Raw genomic sequence first — 22,061 nt, forward strand, 5'->3', positions numbered from 1 at the left:
TATGCTCAGAAACTGAAAATGATCATACAACTTTTTAAATTAAAGAGCACCACAAGCACTATTGTTCCAAGAGTAAAACGCTATTTATATGTATTAGCAGTGCTTTAATGTCTCGCGTGGCTCATCTTAGGCTCAATGTAAAGCATTAGCAGTCTCTGTTCCAGTATGACACTTGAGATCGATTCACATGAATTCCCTTCACAGATCTTAAACACTTAGGTAAAGTTGGTTTTATATTCGCACATTCACACTTTTTTGCTTAAAAACTGTCTCAATAACAAGCGCAATAAAGCAAATTTTTGCAAAACAAAAGCAGCTACATGATCTTTAGGACAAAGATGGTGAACTACAACACTCTCCACAATCGATCAATGGGCAAATATTGTTTTAATGGCATACAAAGTTGCGAATGTCCACTGAATGTCCAATGTAGTGTGGTAAACAGGATAGGGACCGTCTAAAAAGTTCTATTTTTTTTTCATTGTGTGCAAACAGACAACTACATTTTTGCAAAGTACAGATGTACCAGCAAATATCTCTCACATTATGTCTTCTAATGCTATTGATTGTACTTTAGCAACAATAAAAAGTGAATTATAATGATTGTATTTAGGAAACCTGCCTCACTATACATAATGTACATACATAATTTTAGAATAAAATTACATTCATTCACCAAAAGGATTTTTTACTATCCGAAGGTTGTAGCATGTTCCTAGTGACCAGTCTGACTTACTACAGGTGAGATTTTGACAAAAAGTCCCTTACTGTACGTACAATTATCAAATAAGTTTATGAAAAAATTACTGTAATTCATCTAAATCATTTTTGCATGTTCCAAAGGTTGTAGTGCTTTCCTACGGACCAGACTGACTTACTACAGGTGAAATTTTGACAAAAACTCCCTTACTGTACATACAGTTGACAAATAAGTTTTTAAAAAAATTACTGTAATTCACCCTAAGTATTTTTTCGTGTTCCAAAGGCTGTAGTGCTTTCCTAAGGACCAGACTGACTTACTACAGGTGACATTTTGACAAAAACTCCCTTACTGTACGTACAGTTGACAAATGCGTTTTTTAAAAAATTACTGTAATTCACCCTAAGTATTTTTTCGTGTTCCAAAGGCTGTAGTGCTTTACTAGTGACCAGACTGACTTACTACAGGTGAAATTTGGACAAAAACTCCCTTACTGTACGTACAGTTGACAAATACGTTTTTTTAAAAATTACTGTAATTCACCTAAATAATTTTTTCGTGTTCCAAAGGCTGTAGTGTTTTCCTAGTGACCAGACTGACTTACTACACGTGAAATGTTGACAATACCTCCCTTACTGTACGTACAGTTGACAAATGCGTTTTTTAAAACATTACTGTAATTCACCCCAAGTATTTTTTCGTGTTCCAAAGGTTGTAGTGCTTTCCTAGTGACCAGACTGACTTACTACAGGTGAAATTTTGACAATATCTCCCTTACTGTACAATTATCAAATGTTTATGTAATGAGCATATTATTACATATGTTTATTACATATGTTTATGAAATAAACTGTAAATCACCTATAGTGTTTTTTTTTATATATCCCAAAGGTTGTAGTACTTTCCTAGTGAAAGGACTGACTTATTACAGGTGAAATTTTGACAAAAACTCCCTTACTGTACGTACAGTTGACAAATACGTTTTTTTTTTTATTACTGTAATTCACCCTAAGTATTTTTTCGGGTTCCAAAGGCTGTAGTGTTTTCCTACAGACCAGACTGACTTACTACAGGTGAAATTTGGACAAAAAGTCCCTAACTGTATATACTATTATCAAATAGGTTTATGAAAAATTTACTGTAATTGACCGTAACAATTTTTCCGCGTTCCAAAGGGTGTAGTACTTTCCTAGTGACTTGTCTGACTTACTACAGGTGGAATTTTGACAATACCTCCTTTACTGTACAATTATCAAATATTTTTATGTAATAAACATTATTACATGTGTTTATTACATATGTTTATGTAATAGACTGTAATTCACCTATAGTGTTTTTTATATATATATTCCAAAGATTGTAGTGCTTTCCTAGTGACCACACTGACTTACTCCAGGTGAAATTTTGACAATACCTAATAATACTGTTTTACATAATAATATATATAATAACTGTAATTCACTAAAAGGGGTTTTGTTTGTTTAAGGTTGTAGTACATTAATAGGGGCTACATTATTATTAACAGTAGTGACTGAACCTGTACGGATTGGTGCAGCAAATCTGACAGATAATGAACAACAAGATCATGGAGGCATTCAAGATACTGTACAGTGCACTGTTTTATTTCTATTATCTTTCTAATTGTTCATGGAATACCACTAGGATTATACATAAAAGTTATTATAATTAATTCCTCGTGGTTAGAGTAATATTTCAATTTCACTTCTTCAAAATTTTGCTGTTGTTGATCCTCTCTTGGTTTAAGTTGTTCTTATATTATCATAAACCCTTTAACTGATTGTTTTGTCAAGTACTTTTTACTTTACTATATTTTCTTTTAGTGAAGTGACGTAAAAGTTTAAGTAAAACAAATGTGTGTGTTTGAATACAATTTTTTCAAATGTTTTCAGTCAGGACTACTTTGGGTAAACAAAAATATTTAAGCAATTGAACATGTTATTTAATATCTATTCATTGCATTATGTAATTGGTTAACACACATAACTATAACTGTTAGTGGTTTGTTACATAGTTAATCCTTGTCATGTTTACCAACGTGAACAGTGCCAAAGATGGTACCCAATGTAAGCTGCATTGGACTATCACCAGACAAGCTACCTGAAAAAGATACCCAATGGTTGTGCTCACTGTGTACCTTAAACAGTGGAACATCATTAAAGAATATCTGCTGAAACTTCTGCTTTATTGTCCTTGTTGCAATATGGATTACCATTGTATATCTGCATTTTGGGACTTACAGTTAAAGACCCATGGACCAGATATGATTTATTAAGACCAGGAGTTAGAAGTGCACTCAATTTAAGACAAGAGTCAGAATTATAATAAATTAAAGGAAATTTTACTGAAGAATGTTTGCAGTTTATTATCAGGCAGAAGTCAAGAATCAGAACCAGTGATCAAAAGTAGGTTCTGATTGGCTAATAAATAATCACACATTTTCTACACATAGATAGACTGAAGCATATCTCCATCAATTATGCGGCTGACATTCGGACCCTGAATTTAGGCACGTCGTGACCTTCCACACTTGTAGTGATTGTAATGAATAGTAATTGGACCAATTTTTGAGTCTCCAGTCTAGGACCAACTCTATAGCGCCACCACCAGTTCAAAAATTCAACATTAAAAGGATTATAGCTTTTGAACCCTTTGATCTAGATGTGAATGTAAATAGATGTAAAATGACACTTAGTACACCTGATTCCACTCATTATGGTGATCACAATCAATATCTTACATTAAGACTCTGTACTTTTCAAAATGGCCACTACTGTAATGGGCAGTGTTCAATTTTTTTGTGCTACTCCTCATTCAAATTTTGTTCAATTTTTACAAAAATTGGCTCAGATGATCTTTGGACCAAGCCACACAGAAGTGACTGAACAGATTTTTTTTATTTTTGCTATCGTTCCTGCCAAATTGTTGCCTTATGGTAGTTAGCTTAGCATGCTAATTGGTTAGCATGCTAACCTGATGCCATTCTTTCTAATGTGGCTCTTCAGCTATAAGGCTAACCATAAACTACATTAGCATTAAGCTAACTTAACTTGCTAACTTAACTAATCTGGTTAACATGCCTTTGTGTGCTCATTCTTACACTTAAGCCTCTCCTCGGCAGCTTGGTAAAACAGCGTCAACTGAGTGGCGCAAGCTGCTAAACCACGTGCCATGAGCCCTGAACCATTCCGGTTGTGGGTTTGAATCCTGTGTGGCACATTCCCAGACCGCAAGAGGTATTGTGGTGTAAAAGTTGCTTCTGTTCCAGACATGGTGTCTATATGTGAGCGAACTCGATAAATACAACATGCAGCGAATTTATACAAAAAATTATTCATTTTGAATTGCTTCTCACTTGAACTACTGGACCTTCTTCATCTTGCTAAAAACGCAACTTCCCAGTGGCGCAATGATATGAGTGACAGGTATCTGACCCAGAGATAATGGGTTTGAGCCCCGTGTGGGATGATTTAAAAAAAATTGTGTGTAATGTTGCGTCATGTCGATTCCTTTATTATTCAACGTTGTACTAATCTTTCTTCCTCTTGGATTAATGTATGTCTTGTTCATTATATGTTCATTCTCATCTGAACTTCTGTTCATTTTGAGTTTATTTTCACCTATACTTCTAAACCAGCTCTTTTTTCTTCAATTTCTGCTGTTTTTACTATTCCTGCTCTTGCTGCTGCTTCAGCTTGGCCCCGTATCGCTGCTTGCAGCTATATTTCCACTTGTTCCTTAACATGTAACCAAAATACTAACACACACAGACACAGTTTCTTCAAGATTGGATTTGGTGAGGAGGAGAGTCTTCTCAAAACATTAAGATAACATGTTCTTTCTCTCAAGGAGTGGATACTTTAAATCTAACTGTAAAGTAAAGACTTTAACTAAGAAATGGTCTCTCAACTATAGGTTTCAATGACTCCTGAGACCATTGCTATCAGGGTAGCCTGGAAAAGCAGATGGATGTAGTGACACCTGTTAAAGAAGTCCATATTTCATCTCTGGAAGCCGGGCTAAATGAGCAAACACTGTTACTGCATTCCTGGCATGGGCCAGACCTTATGTTACACCTCAGATATCAAATACAGACATTTAAAGGATACATGAAATAACATTTTCGATAATCACACTGATAATTTCTTTAACAAAGTAAAATCTCATAAGCCTAGAGAATTCATTCAACTCATTTGATATATAGAAGGAAAACTATTGATTAATACCTTGATTATAATCACTCATTAGATATACATTGAAGCAGCAGTGTGTTCCAGAATCCACTTCTTCAGGACTTCATAACAAAAACTTAACTTGAATAATTACAATAAGGGTGTTGCTTATTTATAACATTGAAAATATTATTAACCTAAAATATCTGCTTTTTTTAATCAATGAAAGAATTGTGTTGTACAAGGAACAGCAGTTCTAATACATACTTTTACCTAATACATTTATCAAAGTTAATTGAGTAGAGTGATCACTGGGAACATACTATAACCTTTGGAACATGAAAAAAGGAGAAATTACAGTAACTTTTTAATAATAATATGTTTGTACTATACTTACAGTAAGGTATTGGCAGTATTTAACATGTAGTAAGTCAGTGTGGTCACTAGGAAAGCACTACAGCCTTTGGAACAGGAAAAAATACTTTAGGGGAATTACTGTAATTTTTTCTTAAACTTATTTGTTTATTGTACGTACAGTAAAGGAGTTATTGTCAAAATTCCACCTGTAGTAAGTCAGTCTGATCACTAGGAAAGCACTACAGCCTTTGGAACAGGAAAAAATACTTTAGGGGAATTACTGTAATTTTTTCTTAAACATATTTGTTTATTGTACATACAGTAAAGGAGTTATTGTCAAAATTCCACCTGTAGTAAGTCAGTCTGATCACTAGGGAAGCACTACAGCCTTTGGAACATGAAAAAATACTTTAGGGGAATTACTGTAATTTTTTCTTAAACATATTTGTTTATTGTACATACAGTAAAGGAGTTATTGTCAAAATTCCACCTGTAGTAAGTCAGTCTGATCACTAGGGAAGCACTATGCCTTTGGAACATGAAAAAATACTTTAGGGGAATTACTGTAATTTTTTCTTAAACATATTTGTTTATTGTACATACAGTAAAGGAGTTATTGTCAAAATTCCACCTGTAGTAAGTCAGTCTGATCACTAGGGAAGCACTATGCCTTTGGAACATGAAAAAATACTTTAGGGGAATTACTGTAATTTTTTCTTAAACTTATTTGTTTATTGTACGTACAGTAAAGGAGATATTGTCAAAATTCCACCTGTAGTAAGTCAGTCTGATCACTAGGAAAGCACTACAGCCTTTGCAACAGGAAAAAATACTTTAGGGGAATTACTGTAATTTTTTCTTAAACATATTTGTTTATTGTACGTACAGTAAAGGAGTTATTGTCAAAATTCCACCTGTAGTAAGTCAGTCTGATCACTAGGGAAGCACTATGCCTTTGGAACATGAAAAAATACTTTAGGGGAATTACTGTAATTTTTTCTTAAACTTATTTGTTTATTGTATGTACAGTAAAGGAGATATTGTCAAAATTCCACCTGTAGTAAGTCAGTCTGATCACTAGGAAAGCACTACAGCCTTTGGAACAGGAAAAAATACTTTAGGTGAATTGCTGTAATTTTTTTTAATTAATATTTGTATACTGAACGTACAGTAAGGGAGGTATTGTCAAAATTTCACATGTAGTAAGTCAGTCTGGTCAGTAGGACCATACTACAACCTTTGGAACATGAAAAAAATCCCTTTGGTGAATTACTGTAACTTTTACATAAAACATATTTGCTACGTATTACACATACGTACTGTATGTACAGTAGCCTACAAAAAAGTAAAAATATGCAGCAAATATCAAACCTGAAACTATTTCTATCCTGGTTGGCAACTTTATTTATTTATTTTTTTACTTGATTATGTTCATGGTGGTGTCCACGTATGTGGTCCTGAAGGTCCTAAATTATCAAGTCTGCAACTTGGGTAAAGTTGATTTTATATTCGCATATTCGCGGAGTTCCGCGTTCAATATCTCGTGAGCTGAATATTGTTACTACACAAATAACATTGTTTTAATATTTAAATCTTCTTCTTAAAACGAGCTTTCCTTCGGGTTTGCACTTTGCAGATGGTCCCTTCTTAGCAGCCTGCGCATAGAGATCAATGTATTTTGTCCAGTGCGAAGGAAAGATCGTTTTGAGGAAAATTATGTTGTAGCTTCTGGTGTTTAATCTGTAGTTATATGTGATAGGTGTTTTGTGTAGCAACAACGTTTAGTTCACGAGTTATTGAACGCGGAAGTCCGCGAATGTGCGAATATGCGAATATAAAACCAACTTTACCTAAGTATCTTAAACTTTGACTTTCGACTTGACGAAACAATCACACAAACGAACACAAACTCGCTCAGGTCTGAATGAACTCAACATATTCTCCTCATGCTCGCTGCTGCTGCACTAAATGTTTATTTCAGAAGGAAGACGCCAGAAAAGACGCACAAGTATCGCTGCGATCGATGAAAACAATACAGAAATGAGCCTGTCGCTTAATCAAACTGTATAAAGTGTGTGTGATGGTTGCGTAAATATGAGAAATACCGTGAACTGCTCTCCCCAACTCAGAAGACTCGACGCTGATACACATTTACATTGGCTGAAACTGAAACACTGAAACTCAAAGACAAAATTAAAAAAATTTAAAGGACCTGAAAAGAACAGTTACTAAAGGCGAAAGGAACTTTTTCAAGTGAAGCCCAAAATAGGCAGAATAGGCAGAGGAGGATTATGGGGTTAGAATCGTTGCATTATTCCAGAGGAATAGACTAATATTCACAAATAAATGTAAAGAGATAAAAAAAATTATAAAATTCACAAATAAATAAAGAACCGCAAATAAATGTAAAGAGATTCACAAAAAAAAAAAAAAAAAAAAACAAATTCACAAATAAATAGATTAACACTCACAAATAAATGTAAAGGGTTTCACATAAATGAAATGAGATTTGCACATAAAAAATATTTAAATTTATATTACATTATATAACATTTACAAACACAATTCTGCCTGACATTTATTTGTGAACCACTTTCTGTGCATTTGTAAATCGCATCACGCATTTGTGGATTTTGAAACACTTCTAGCGTCGACGTGCAGAAAAATCCACAAAGTTGGCTCCACCCACCGTTTACTCAAGCCAATCAGATAACGGCCACATTGAGCTGGCCAATCGTAGCACGTTCTTGCTACAACCAATCACGTTTGGCTTTACACTCAGGCGGTCTTGCTCTGAACTAACTTTGCTCATTCGTCATCCATCTGCACTGGCTCAAATAGGAAGTGTACGCATAAGGGTCCGTGTACTTTTTGATAATTTCATTTCCTGTTTTTAATGGATTAACGAGAAATTAATACCAGTTTGTTTATTCGTTTTTAAACAACAAAAAAATAAAATAAAAAAATAAATTAGGTTTTGGCTCGATTTTTCATTTTTTGTTTGTGGTTTACAAATCAATTTATGGGTTCGATATTTCATTTGCACACGTGGGCGGCGCTGAAACGCCCCTTTCATCTGATTGGTCAAAACGCTCCACCTTCAGTAAGCTATGAGCTTTTCTTTCTGTCAGGCAGAATGAGAGTCAGTACGAGCGCGGCACAGACAAATGCACTTTAATAAAATAATGTCTGAAACCACCACTCACTGTTAACTACGCACAATATTTGAAGCAGAAATATGTTGCTGGCCACATCATTCGTGCTGCTGCGACTTGCAAGCGACCCCAATAATGTGAGCCACACAGTATATGACAGATTAATTTAGCATGATGTAGGCTACTTCCCATTGATACATACAGTGTAAATAGTTCCTTCTCTTTGGATAAAAGGGAAGTGGAAATAAAAATCAATAATAGGCTGAACTGTACCATGATAATCCATGATAGAAACAAATTCCACTAGAAACAAACCTTGTTGTATTATTTTATTTTAATTTAATACCGTGAAGCAGCTTTGATACAATCTGTATTATATTGTGAAAAGCGCTATACAAATATACTTGATTTGATATAGTCTTAATGAATCTGGGAGCCTTCCAGTAATAAATTATTCCTCATACATGTCAAGTAATGGTCTTATAAGCTGTCTTTTATAATATTTTGTAGAATTCCGTCTAGCCCTGGCGCTTTGTTTATATCCCCTATAGCTTCACTAAGATCTTCTACTGTTAATGGACTATCTAATGTGGTTTACTCATCTTCTGATATAGGGCCTGCCCCAATACCTCCCCATAGCCTAGATTTCTACCCTAACCCTTGTTTTTGTGCGTTCTCGTGTAGGGTAGGGTGTCCCAATACTCTAAAGAGCAAGGGTGTCATGGTTTAGAAGGAGAGAACCCAATCGCAGACCATTTGCAGACATTACAAGGGTTTATTACTACACAAAAACAGAAAACAAAACCCACGAGGGGGTAAAACAAGACAGGATGAACTATTAAGACAGAAAACACTAGACTAACACTCAGACGATAAACTTAGACAATAAAGACAGGATCAAATACTTCTAACAAGACAAGGCTTTCTTCAGGTAACTCACGGAGGGTATCAGACAAGGATAGACAATGTACCGACACAGGACAGCAAACACAAGGGGATAAAATAGGGAGCAAACTAATCAGGAACAGGTGACACAGGTAAAGCAATAATGATAACAAGATGAGATAACAAGGGGGCGGGGTTACATGACGAGACAACGCAAGCACACAGCCAAACAAATGGCCATGTGCTTACACACAAAACATGGGCCTGTCATGATCCTGCCTCAAGACCAGGGAAAATCAGAGACAAGGCGGCAGAATCATGACAGAACCCCTCCCTTAAGGAGCGGCTTCCAGACGCTCCCTAAGGGAACACTAAACACGTGACATGACGGACTGAGACATGGACACAAACCAACAAAACATGACAAATAACAATAAAGGCAGACATGAAAAAACAATAACAGGGTTGGGGTGACATATCAAATACAATAAACAAGGCAAGGGAGGTGGAGGGAACACAAAGTTCTTAGGGGGCAGTCCAGGGTGAACAGGTGGACTAGGGGTCTTGGGTTGACAGGACGATGGCTGAGGACGAGGGGTCCGGGCAGACTTGGATGGGGAAACACGAGGAACAGTCTTAGGGGAAACAGACCGGGGTGAAGTGGTGACAGGGGTGTCCGGGGAAACAAACAGAGGTCGGGTGACAGCTGGTACGGGGCTGGACACATTAGCTGGGACAGGACTGGACACAGACATCCTCCTGTCTGCTGGGACGGGACTGGACACATCTGCTGGGACGGGACTGGACACATCTGCTGGGACGGGACTGGACACATCTGCTGGGACGGGACTGGACACATCTGCTGGGACGGGACTGGACACATCTGCTGGGACGGGGCTGGACACACTAGCGGGGACAGGGCTGGACACAATAGCTGGGACAGCACTTGCAGTGGCGGGCTCAGGAACAGCGCTAGCAGTAGCGGACTTCAGATCAACACTGGCTGCAGCTGACTCAGGAACCGGATCTCTTGCAGCTGTGGATTCAGGACTAGAGGACTTGACAGGACTGACAGGGACCTCAAGGATCTTGACTAGACGTGACAGATAATTAGATAAGGTCCTTGCCGCAACAACAACAGGTAAGTCTTGATGGGCTGATACGGCTTGAAGAACTGCTTCAGCAGCTGAATCGGCCGCAGCTTTCTCCTCAGCACTCACGACAGTGGGCTGAGGAACAGCGCTTGCAGTAGCGGGCTCTGGGACAGCGCTTGCAGGAGCGGGCTCTGGGACAGCGCTTGCAGGAGCGGGCTCTGGGACAGCGCTTGCAGGAGCGGGCTCTGGGACAGCGCTTGCAGGAGCGGGCTCTGGGACAGCGCTTGCAGGAGCGGGCTCTGGGACAGCGCTTGCAGGAGCGGGCTCTGGGACAGCGCTTGCAGGAGCGGGCTCTGGGACAGCGCTTGCAGGAGCGGGCTCTGGGACAGCGCTTGCAGGAGCGGGCTCTGGGACAGCGCTTGCAGGAGCGGGCTCTGGGACAGCGCTTGCAGGAGCGGGCTCTGGGACAGCGCTTGCAGGAGCGGGCTCTGGGACAGCGCTTGCAGGAGCGGGCTCTGGGACAGCGCTTGCAGGAGCGGGCTCTGGAACAGCGCTTACAGTAGCTAGAGATGACGAGCGAGAGGCTCCCTTTCTCCTCTTCTTTCTCCTTGAACGCGAAGCCGAATCTGTAGCTGGGCTAGCGACCAGTTGGAGATGTTCAGCTGGAACCGTAACAGGAGCAGGGATGGCGTTCTCGGGCAGCGCTGACTCGGTCGAGGAAGACTCAGACGGGGAATCCCAGGAAACTCGTCTCCCTCGTTTACCATGGAGAACAATGGGAACAGAAGAGGCCTCAGGAGAAGAAGTGGAACCAGCCTTATCACCAAGGGCAACAACGGCCAGGACGCGACCCTCTGGGATCACGGGCAGCTTGGCTGGTGGCGACATGGAAGTCTGCGGCTCCTTTTGACACAAACGATCCACCACTTCTCGGAAAGGACGGTGGACCAGTCTCTCCCGTTCAGCCAGAGGAGGAGGGGTATTGAGACCCGCGACGAAGTAACGGTTGACCAGGATCTCCGGCAAGAAAAATCTCTTTCCTTCCACGACCTGGTCGTACTGTCTCAAGGTCGACTCACCCTGGGGAGGAAATGGAAGTCTTCCTCTCTTACTGTCGGCGATAGCCGACTGCCACCATAGTTCCTGGTCATCCGAATGTTGCTTGAAGGGTAAAGACATACTGTCTGCTGGGTTCTGTCTTGGTCGGTACATTCTGTCATGGTTTAGAAGGAGAGAACCCAATCGCAGACCATTTGCAGACATTACAAGGGTTTATTACTACACAAAAACAGAAAACAAAACCCACGAGGGGGTAAAACAAGACAGGATGAACTATTAAGACAGAAAACACTAGACTAACACTCAGACGATAAACTTAGACAATAAAGACAGGATCAAATACTTCTAACAAGACAAGGCTTTCTTCAGGTAACTCACGGAGGGTATCAGACAAGGATAGACAATGTACCGACACAGGACAGCAAACACAAGGGGATAAAATAGGGAGCAAACTAATCAGGAACAGGTGACACAGGTAAAGCAATAATGATAACAAGATGAGATAACAAGGGGGCGGGGTTACATGACGAGACAACGCAAGCACACAGCCAAACAAATGGCCATGTGCTTACACACAAAACATGGGCCTGTCATGATCCTGCCTCAAGACCAGGGAAAATCAGAGACAAGGCGGCAGAATCATGACACAAGGGGGGGTGCTATTCTCCCCTTAAAATCAACCCTCAAAACATAGTGCGGTCCGATGCAGGCTTAAAACGAAGTGGAAGATGAAATTACCCAGGATACCTTGCGGACTCAGCAAGCCGGTAAATTTTTTTAAACAAGATGGTGGACACCGCTGGAAAGGAACAATTGAATTTTAAGTATATTTTCGCAAATAAGCATGTTCAAATTTCTAAATATGTTGGAATATGTTAGTTTTATGCACATCCAATGGACTGTTAAGTTTTGAACACTAATGTTAGAAAATATTTCACGAAGCTATCTATCTGACGATGTTCATGATATCTGCTGAGTGCTTCGGGAGAGTCTGCCCATCTAATATACATCTGATCTGGGTAACGTTAGTTCATCAAATTTTATTTTCGATTTTTGCTTCCAAGGATTATTAAAAGAAGATGTGAGGTAAAACTATTAAAAACTAACCGCGTTCGTCTAGTGCTTCATCTTTTTCTTCACAGCGCGCTGTCACTTCTCCGTAACGTTATACCCAAACAGCACTGAGCACAATCAGTGATTGTTTGCTGATTCTAAATTGCGGGAGGTGTTTGATTGTAAAAAGAGCTATTATAAGCACAATGATCCGCACAAGAGACGTTGACCCTGTTACCATGGCGGCGCGTGTTTGGAAACGGACTGCAACTAGACAAGCAAACTATACTTTGGGTTTCATGTGCGCGTCTAAACGATCAAATACAGACACGAATGCGTCTTCTATATTCCACAAGTCTTCTCTGTTGATTCATCAGACGTAGATAAACGAACACAGCACACACAACAGGCAACACAACAGCTGGAACCGGCATTTTCTGAATGAAAATAGTAGTAGTATAGTGAGGTTTGCCGCGCTAATTTGCATATAGTGGTGTCCGATTTTATAGGGAAAGATCTTCAACTCCACTTCACTCGTTGAGGGGACTTTACTTTTGAGGGCACTCAAAACCAAGTGGAAGTTTTAAGGGTGGAGAAATGGAACAGGGCCATAGTTTCAAATATGATACTGGATATCAAGGGTGAAACTGTTAATAATGAAGACAGATAGCAATCTCATTCAATGTCAGTCATGTGTAACGGAGTTTAAATAATGCTGTTAAATTCATGCATTAATTGGGAAAACTCGACATTGGCTGTTGCGTCCCTTGCATTTGTGTGCGTGATATTAAGGGCGGAGCTACGTCACCACCAGCAGAGTTTCACATCTCTCGCTGATGGTAAGTCGCATCAATAAGTGCTGCGTCATAAAAACTGAGTTTAGATTGTTTTCAAGTGTAAGGTTGGTCTTTTTAACTACACACAAGTTTACTTCATGTGCCTGTCAGTCGAGTCAAATGTGTTATTTGCGATGATGAAATGTGATGAGAGTGTGTGTGTGTGTGTTAACCTGCTTGTGAACTCCGAATCTCTGATTTCATTTAAGATCTATGAGCAACATTGATGCGTGATGCACTGCCTTTAACCAGCTTTTGGTCCTGTTTGTCCCAGGTATGTTTTATATTCGGATTTGTCATGTTCTGTGTAAGAATATATTAGTTGAACTGAGTGTTAGCATTATCACATGTGCTATGTGCTCTCACGTGCTCGCACGTGCTGAACTGTGTAACTGCGCCATTTTAGGTGGCCGTTCTTTTCTTTCTGTATTCCAAAAATATACAAAATGATGGTTGCTTAAATTTAGTTTCTCTGTATTTGTGAATTTATGAGAAATGAGAACAGAGACAGTGATTTGTACTTTATTTCTTTAATGTATGTTTTATTTTGAGTTTAATTCCACTATACGATCACTTTGTAAAAATGTATATCCAGCAGAGTTTCACATCTCTCGCTGATGATCTATGAGCAACATTGATGCGTGATGCACTGCCTTTAACCAGCTTTTGGTCCTGTTTGTCCCAGTCTGTCTGTTGCAGGCTCAGTAAAGAGATCTTGAGTAACCATCCACCTGCTCTCCGTGTGATTCCATCCACACACAAACACAGACAGTCACACATGTGTGCAGTGAAATATAATTTATTAGACATTTATAAGCTCTATTGAGAAAATGAAAACATGGAAAGCTCAAAAAGCAATCATATCAGGATACTTCATGACTTTCAGAACTAAAATAACTAATTCAAGCAGAATCAGCAGAAAATAAGAAAATGGAGAATAACAATGAGATGTTGATAAAATTAGCCTACTAAAGAGTTTAATCAATCATTACATAGCAAATACAAACATGAAGTAAAAGTGAATGAGACAGATCTCTCTCTCTCTCTCTCTCTCTCTCTCTCTCTCTCTCTCTCTCTCTCTCTCTCTCTCTCTACTGTCTTACAAGAGCCGAAGCATCTCAAGAGAAGAAGAGAAGTGTCCAGTTTCACAGATACATGAAAGTATATCTTGCGTTTGCATGGAAGAGTAGAAGTGGAAGAGAAACTAGATGTTCTAATGAAAACCAATGAAGAACGAGTTAAAAATTAATATCTGATTCACATCTCTCTTAAAAGTGTTATGGCCGCCTTCTCCAGTGTGAATTTTCTGGTGGTCTTTCAGTTCATCTTCTGTAGTAAAGGCTTTCTTCACTGAAGCACACACACTGCGTCTTTTCTGCTGTAATATTAAGGATGAATCTTCTCCTTTGTGTAAATCTTCAGGTATTTTTTCAGGACTGATGCCCAATGAAACAGTTTACCGCACTGATCACAGTTAAATGGTCTTTCTTCAGAATGAGAAGATGTGATTTCAGAGAGAAAGCCTGAGCTGCTTCTTCCCAGTGTGAACTCTCATGTGAATCTTCAGACTTGATTTACATGTGAAGCATTTTTTACACAGAGCTGGAGAAGTATTTATTGGCTTCTGTTTTCTTTCTTTCTTGTTCACGTCCATCTAAAAGAAACATTAAATCAAGTGAGTTTCAATGTACTATTTTATGCAAACAGCTTGCTAATCATGTCTTACTAATGTAGTTAAAGTAGTGATGAGCGATTTCTAAACACTGCTTTACAAAGCTCAGACACCTTTATGAATCTTTTGTTTCAAATCAGTGGTTCAGAGCATGAATCTGTGTGTCAGTCTTTAGGGTGGATGAAGTGGGACACGAACACGAAGATGAAGAAACAGGTTTTAATTCTCAATTATCAACAAATACAAACAACAGGGAGCGTGTGCTCAGAGCAAGGTAAACCTAACATTAACATTAACATTGACCAACCAGTGCAGGGTGAACAGAAGGAACTTAAATACACAGACAGATGAACACAAGACAGGTGAAGCAGATGATGATGATGATGATGAACAGGCGGGAATGAAGGGAGTGAGTTCAGGTGTGGAAACAAGGAGGATTCTGGGAACTGTAGTGAAGACGAAGACAGGACGATGACAGATGGTGAATGTGACATTACTCCCCCCTCCCGCAAGGCGCGTCCCGCGCCGAAGGCAGCATATCCTGGAGTCCGTGACGGGAAGATGGAACAGGTTCAGAAGTACGGACTCCAGGATGGTGGCAGGACAGACAGAGGAGTAGGTGATCAAGACGGTGCAGACAGAACAGGGGACCAAGGAGGTGCAGGCTGATCAGGGGACCATGGCGGTGCAGGCAGAGCAGGTTACCATGGCGGTGAGGACCTTACAGGTGACCATGGTGGTGCGGACCCAGGGCCGGCCCGAGGCATAAGCGAACTAAGCAGCTGCTTGGGGCCCCCTCGCCACCAGGGGGCCCCCAATCGAGTTTTTTTTTATTTTTTATTTTTTTATTTTTTTTATACATATTAATTAACTTAAACAAGTGACATAAATGAATGAAAGGATTAATAATTCAAGACAAGAAAATTCTGATTTCATGATCAATATACCTGCCTACAACTGCTCCTGTGTCTGCCAGTGTTTTGAGTCATGCGCATAACCTCGCGTGCATAGACAATTGTGCGCAAAGTCACGGTAATGTTAAGCCATGTCACAAAAAATTGATTTGATCAATGATTTATCCTTTAAATGTAATGATATTCAGAACAGAACAAGAATAAAAAAATAACTATAAACAAGCCAAAACGAAATAATTTAAAGCGAAAGTGAAAGTAAGCGGCGTTGGGCTCACGTATCTCTCAGAATCAAAATGTTTCAACATTCGCGATGGATTTGGATGGTAAACTATTCTTTATCATAGGCTTTGTACTTCACTCACGTTCCAATACCGACGGAAAAAAATCATCCTCTTCACACGCGCAAAAATGTGCTTGGAAACATCACAGTGGAAGATTACAAAGCTGGAATATGTTGTGTGTGTGTTTGTGTGTGTGTGTGTGTGTGTGTGTGAGTCGCGGGCGCGATCGAACAGTAGAAACATAAAAACATACTCCGTCATGTTCATACAAGACATCATTCAAACTGCAAAGTGTTGCAAAACGTTGTAGGATATTTTGCAAATATTTTTTTTAATATGTTTTGTGACAGTTTGTTTTTAGAAGTTTCCAAGAGTTAGTAAAAGAGTACAGAAAAAGTTTAAACTTTTTTAAGTATCTATTTTTTTATTAAGTATTTATTTTGTATTAATAACCTCATTGTATTAATTTATAATGTAACATTATAGCGTGACATTGTGTCAATAATCGTCAAGCACAGGTGACTCTGCATGGTGGGAGGGGGCCCCCAAATCAAATTCTGCTTAGGGCCCCCAAAAGGCTCGGGCCGGCACTGTGCGGACCCTTCGGGTGGCCACGGCGGTTAGAACCCTTCGGGTGGCCACGGCGGAGACACACACACACACACACACACACACACACACACACACAAACTCGCGCACATACTCATCTGAGACGCGAGCACACACACACACACACACAAACTCTACACACACGAGACGCGCGGAACTCTCCGCGCACATACTCATACACACACACACAAACTCACGCACATACTCATCTGAGACGCGAGCACACATACACTCGCGCACATACTCATCTGAGACGCAAGCACGCACACACAAACTCTCCGCGCACATACTCATATAGACGACGCCTCATAAATAGATCGATCTCTGCAACGTATTGAAGCGCGCGTGAAGAAAGTGCGGTGTGCGCGAGCCACAAGAATCCGCGCCACTGATCGCAGCGGCAACGAGCACTTTGATCATTTAAAAAAACACAGTTCAGCGCTAGATCGTCTCTTATTTAACAAACGAACTAAATGAATGCTCTGCTGGTTAACTGGAGATGTTTTGTTATTTGATCATTCGTGCAGCGAGATGTTTTATAGGGGGCGGTGAAAAAAGTCAGGCACCGAAAGTTGCGTTCTTATCCGATTGTTAAGTCTGACGTCACGCGTGACGTTTTGGGTCCAAGCGCTCCTCTCGTCCAGAAATAACAACGGTGGAACCTGTAAATTTATTTACGATCACGTCCTTCTTAGTGAGGCACCATTGGCGGTCAAAAAGGGTTTAAATTCCTTTAACACCAACAGAGTGGTTAGTGTAGCTCATCACTCAGGTGGCATAATTAAGGTAGAGTCCAGGCATCAATGAAAAAGAAGATTTACGAGGTTGAAGTGAGTTAGCTCGGGACACGGGACACAGCACTGCGGCATTGTAAAAACACTCAATAATAACCAAAACACTAGCGAAAGCGGTAGGTAGGTAGAGAGGACCTGGACTTTGGACCCGGAAAGAGTATTATCGGAGAGTGGTTACGTCACGACTTAACAACCGAATTCGGTCTCGATACTACCGTTTACGTCGGAACCGGTTCTCTATTGGAACCGGGTTTCGGTACCCAACCCTAATTACCAGTGTGGCTTATGTTCCTTCACATCTTAAAAATTAAGCCATTTTAATAATACCCATTTTGGGAATTTGTAAGTGTAAACCTTGGCCTTGACACACACACACAAAAAAAGTAAAATTTGAACAAACATGAATTTATAGCAAGTGTGTAACAACTGCTCCAGTCAGTTGTCCCTTTGGTAAAACACTGTTGTAGTCTCAGTCCATCTTTTTCAAGCTCACTTACTCCAAAAGCTTGTTTTTGAGGAACTGTGCCTTGGATGACAACATCTGTCCATTTAGATTTAGAAAGATCTTCTGCAAGACTTCAAAAGTGCATTTGAGCTCTGGTGGGTAGCTCAGGTTCAAACAGTATATCAGTCCAAATAACAGAGCACAAGCCTGACTATTCAAGTCACTGAGCACTTCCACACCTTCAAGGACACCAATGTCTGCTGGGTCATCGTTAGGCAGCGCTCCCTCCTTCAGTATGACATACACTCCTATCACAGTTTGCTCCATGGTACTTTGTGACTCAAATTCTGAATCCTGTGGGATAAGAGCACAAGCAAAAATTAGCTCAAATATTTATTACAAGAAATGCACACTTAAACACTCACTGGCCACTTTATTAGGTAAACCTGTAAAGTAAACTTCAATCCAATACAGGAGCTCTGCTGTGAATCCTACATTTACAAGGTTATAATTATTCAGTTTTTAAGATGAAACTGTCAGAAAGGTGATAATTCTACTGTTTATTATTGAGGTCACAGTGGGTGCTGGAGTATAATGTGGTGCATTATATTATAAGATTGTAATAATTTATTTGGCCACCATATTTAAAATAAATTAGGTGGCTAAAACATTAGAACCACTTTGGAATATAATGCACTGCAATAAAACAAAAGCATACATGTACAGTTTCTGATGCCATTTTTTTAAAATGCAAATTAGGCCCCTTGAGAGCTCAACCGATTTGAATAAAAAAATATTTGTTTTCGTGCATCAACCAATTCACATAAGAACTGTGTACCATCAGTTTCCTATAAATAAACAATTTGTCCAGCTCAGTTATTTGACAAAGTTATGTGTTCTCTCAAGTCACATGTTTGTTGTAGCAAATAGGGGAAAACACGGCCCAAGTACAGATTCAATGGGCTTTTAAAACTGTATTTTCTTATCAACTCACCAAATATGCCTTCACTAGTTTTTCAGGGTCTTCATTCAAGTAGGTGCACAGAGACTTGATGACACAGGCTCTTCGGGTATGTATAGAGTCATTCTGTGGGGTGGGGACAAGATTAACTCAAACTTCAGTGGCGGCACAGCTTAAGAGTACTCTTTGGGAAGAAAATGCATTGAGAATGACTATTAAATATACACAATTTAAATATACACAAACATAATGATTGTCGTTTCCAAAACAGTGGTGTAGTTTATAATGTTTAAGCAATTTGTACCTACAACTCTCCTTTGTAACACACTGCCTGCACTGCCACATACACGTCACTGAAAGAGAAAGAAAAGGAAAGTTCAGTAATCAAGGATAGTTAGTTATACATTATATGTGAGTGTTAAGAAAAACTACTTACATGTAATTAAGGTGAGGTTCACACCAGAAGAGCATGGGGACAGCTTTATATTGTGATGTATTTCATCTTTTGTATGAAGAAAAGAATCATTTTCGCTGTAAAAAAAGTAAAGAAAAAAAGTGTATAAGACTGACTTCAAAAAATGGGCCAAAGAAAATACCACTACTGGCTGCTGTTACTAAATATAAAGTTTTACTTATATTAATAAGTATATTCCATAAATAAAACATGTATACCTATTCAATCATAACTTTAACTGCCATTTATTAGGACACTTCAAATATGGTCGACTGCATCATAGATTTTACTTGACAATTTTTGCACACTGTAATCAATAAGCTGGGTAGCATTAAGTAACATGTTTGAAAAGACAGAAATGGCTAGATACAGAACGTTTAAATTAATATTTTGCTGATATACATACATGAAGGCCAGGCCAACATAAAAAATGGCACATTACGCTAACGTTAACGTTAGCTAACGTTGCATTAACTTACAAACAGAAAAAAACCGGGAAAAAAAACGGGTGTATGATGTTTTCGACTCTGACGTCTGCATTCAATTTATCTCCTGTTTTACCCTCCCATTGTTGGGGTAGAGTTATATTTGATGAAAATCAGCGAAAAAATTGCTAGAGTTGCCATATTCCCCTTTAACGTTAAGGTGAAACTCGTATCGACAAAGACACAGAATTGAACCCAACACATGTGCTTCAAGTCTGGGAAAATAAGCCTGCTTAGAAACATCGCAACAGTGTCTAATAACTTAGTTTTATCCCACAGTAATAATTACAAATAGGTACATATATCAGGTACTTACCCTCAATATCAAGGATGCAGAACGATTAGACCGCTCACAAAACGTCAGGAATTTCAGCCTTCTCCACAGTACATTTGAGCCCGGCCGCGTGTCCCCGAACTTCCCGCCGCAGTACTGAGCATGCGCAGTGTGACTCACCAGAGAGAATTGTTGATATGAAGCGCCTCAATCTCATTGAATCAACAAGTGCAGATCTAATTCATTCAATTATTTCTTAATTTAGTTCCAACTAACAAGAATGAATCATTTAACACAAGTAAACTCGTTATATTCTTATTAATCAGACATATTTTTATTTAGCAAATCAAGCAAGTGGCTAGTTGAGTTTTTTGAGTGCAGCTGTGAAGATGACTTTGCGGGCATGACGCTGTTAGTCTCCAGCTCGGCAGGCATGACGCTCACTGTCTCAGGCGCGGCGGGCATGACGCTCACAGTCTCAGGGGCGTCGGGCACGACGCATACTGCCTTGGTCTCGGCAGCTCTGATGTGAAGTGCGGGCTCGGCTGGACTGGCGTGACGTGCAGGCTTGGCTGGACTGGCACTTGTACTTGCATTTAAATGACTGCAATGTAAAATGACAGATACAGTGCTATGCATAAGTTTAGACACCCATGCTAAAGTTGACTAAAAAGAGGAATAAAAAATCATCTATTGGAAATTGAACTTAATTAAAAAAATTTGGAAAAATCCAATCTTTAAGGACACCAATTTTCTTTGTGAATGAATAATGTATCATAAATTGTGGTGAAATAACAGGAGGATGCAAGATGCAAGTAAAAGTCAGTTTATTATAAATAGTCAGATGTAGACACAGGTCGGGGACAAACACTCAGGTGGCGATGAAGCAGGGACGAGATGGCGATCCGGTGGTGGTGCGGTGATCTGCGTGCTCGAGTGACAAACCAGGAACCGTGGAACATCCAGACGACACGAAGAAATGACGAAATCCAGACGAAGAACTTTTGCAGACGAGGCACAGGAACAGGACACACACACCAAGGAACAACCACAACGATCTGACAACATGAGAGGGAAATTACTGGGCATATAAAGGGAACTGGGATTGATGACAGCTGGAGACACTAATCAACACAACGAGTAACCACGCCCACACAATTACACTCACACAGACACATCAGCATGAGACAGCCGATTCATGAACCGTGACATAAATAAATAAATGTTCTTCCTAAAAATACAGGGTGCATAAGTTTGGACACCCCTATGTTAAATTCCCATAGAAGCAGGCAGATCTTTATTTTTAAAGGTCAGTTACTTCATGGATCCAGGATACTATGCATCCTGATAAAGTTCCCTTGGCATTTGGAATTAAAATAGCCGCACATCATCACATAGCCTTCACCATACCTAGAGATTGGCATGGTTTTATTTCAGTTAGCCTAATAACTGGTTTGATTTGCATTGAGAGATGATCTTATGGAAAGTACTCCATGCCAATCTCTAGGTATGGTGAAGGCTATGTGATATGTGCTATGTGTGGCCAAGGGAACTTTATCAGGATGTCAGGAGTCTTGTCTGGAAACAAAGCATCTAATTCTTGCAATATTTTTCAGATGATAGTATGCTGATTTAGTTATTGCTTTGACATGACTACTTAAACTAAGGTCTGACTCTAGTGTCACACCAAGATTCCTGACTTGATGTTTAGTTGTTTGACCCCTAGAGTGAAGGTATGCGTTCACCTTGAGAACTTCATCTTTGTTTCTAAATGCAATGACTTCAGTTTTGTCTTTGTTTAACTGAAGAAAGTTTTGACACATCCAACTGTTGACTTCATCGA

The 22,061-nt window shown here is 39.5% G+C and overlaps 1 protein-coding gene and 1 long non-coding RNA gene across 2 annotated transcripts in view; both read right to left on the reverse strand.

The window, feature by feature from the left end:
* The window catches only part of LOC309478093 (uncharacterized protein), a gene marked incomplete at its 3' end in the record, with an annotated part of 117,856 nt that extends 110,416 nt beyond the window's left edge, over window positions 1-7,440 (reverse strand). The window contains exon 1 of the mRNA XM_082141554.1: window positions 7,353-7,440. The remainder of the gene's footprint in view (window positions 1-7,352) is intronic.
* Window positions 7,441-17,886: 10,446 nt separating this feature from the next.
* On the reverse strand, window positions 17,887-20,585 carry LOC309482004. The gene is made up of 5 exons (XR_014200168.1): window positions 20,261-20,585; window positions 19,442-19,536; window positions 19,310-19,358; window positions 19,039-19,189; window positions 17,887-18,398 (listed from the first exon to the last, which is right to left on the reverse strand). It is a non-coding gene; the product is annotated as an uncharacterized lncRNA (long non-coding RNA).
* Between the last annotated feature and the right edge of the window lie 1,476 nt (window positions 20,586-22,061).

Source organism: Leuciscus leuciscus, assembly GCF_965113295.1.
Source record: "Leuciscus leuciscus genome assembly, chromosome: 1".
In the NCBI taxonomy this organism is placed as follows: domain Eukaryota; kingdom Metazoa; phylum Chordata; class Actinopteri; order Cypriniformes; family Leuciscidae; genus Leuciscus; species Leuciscus leuciscus.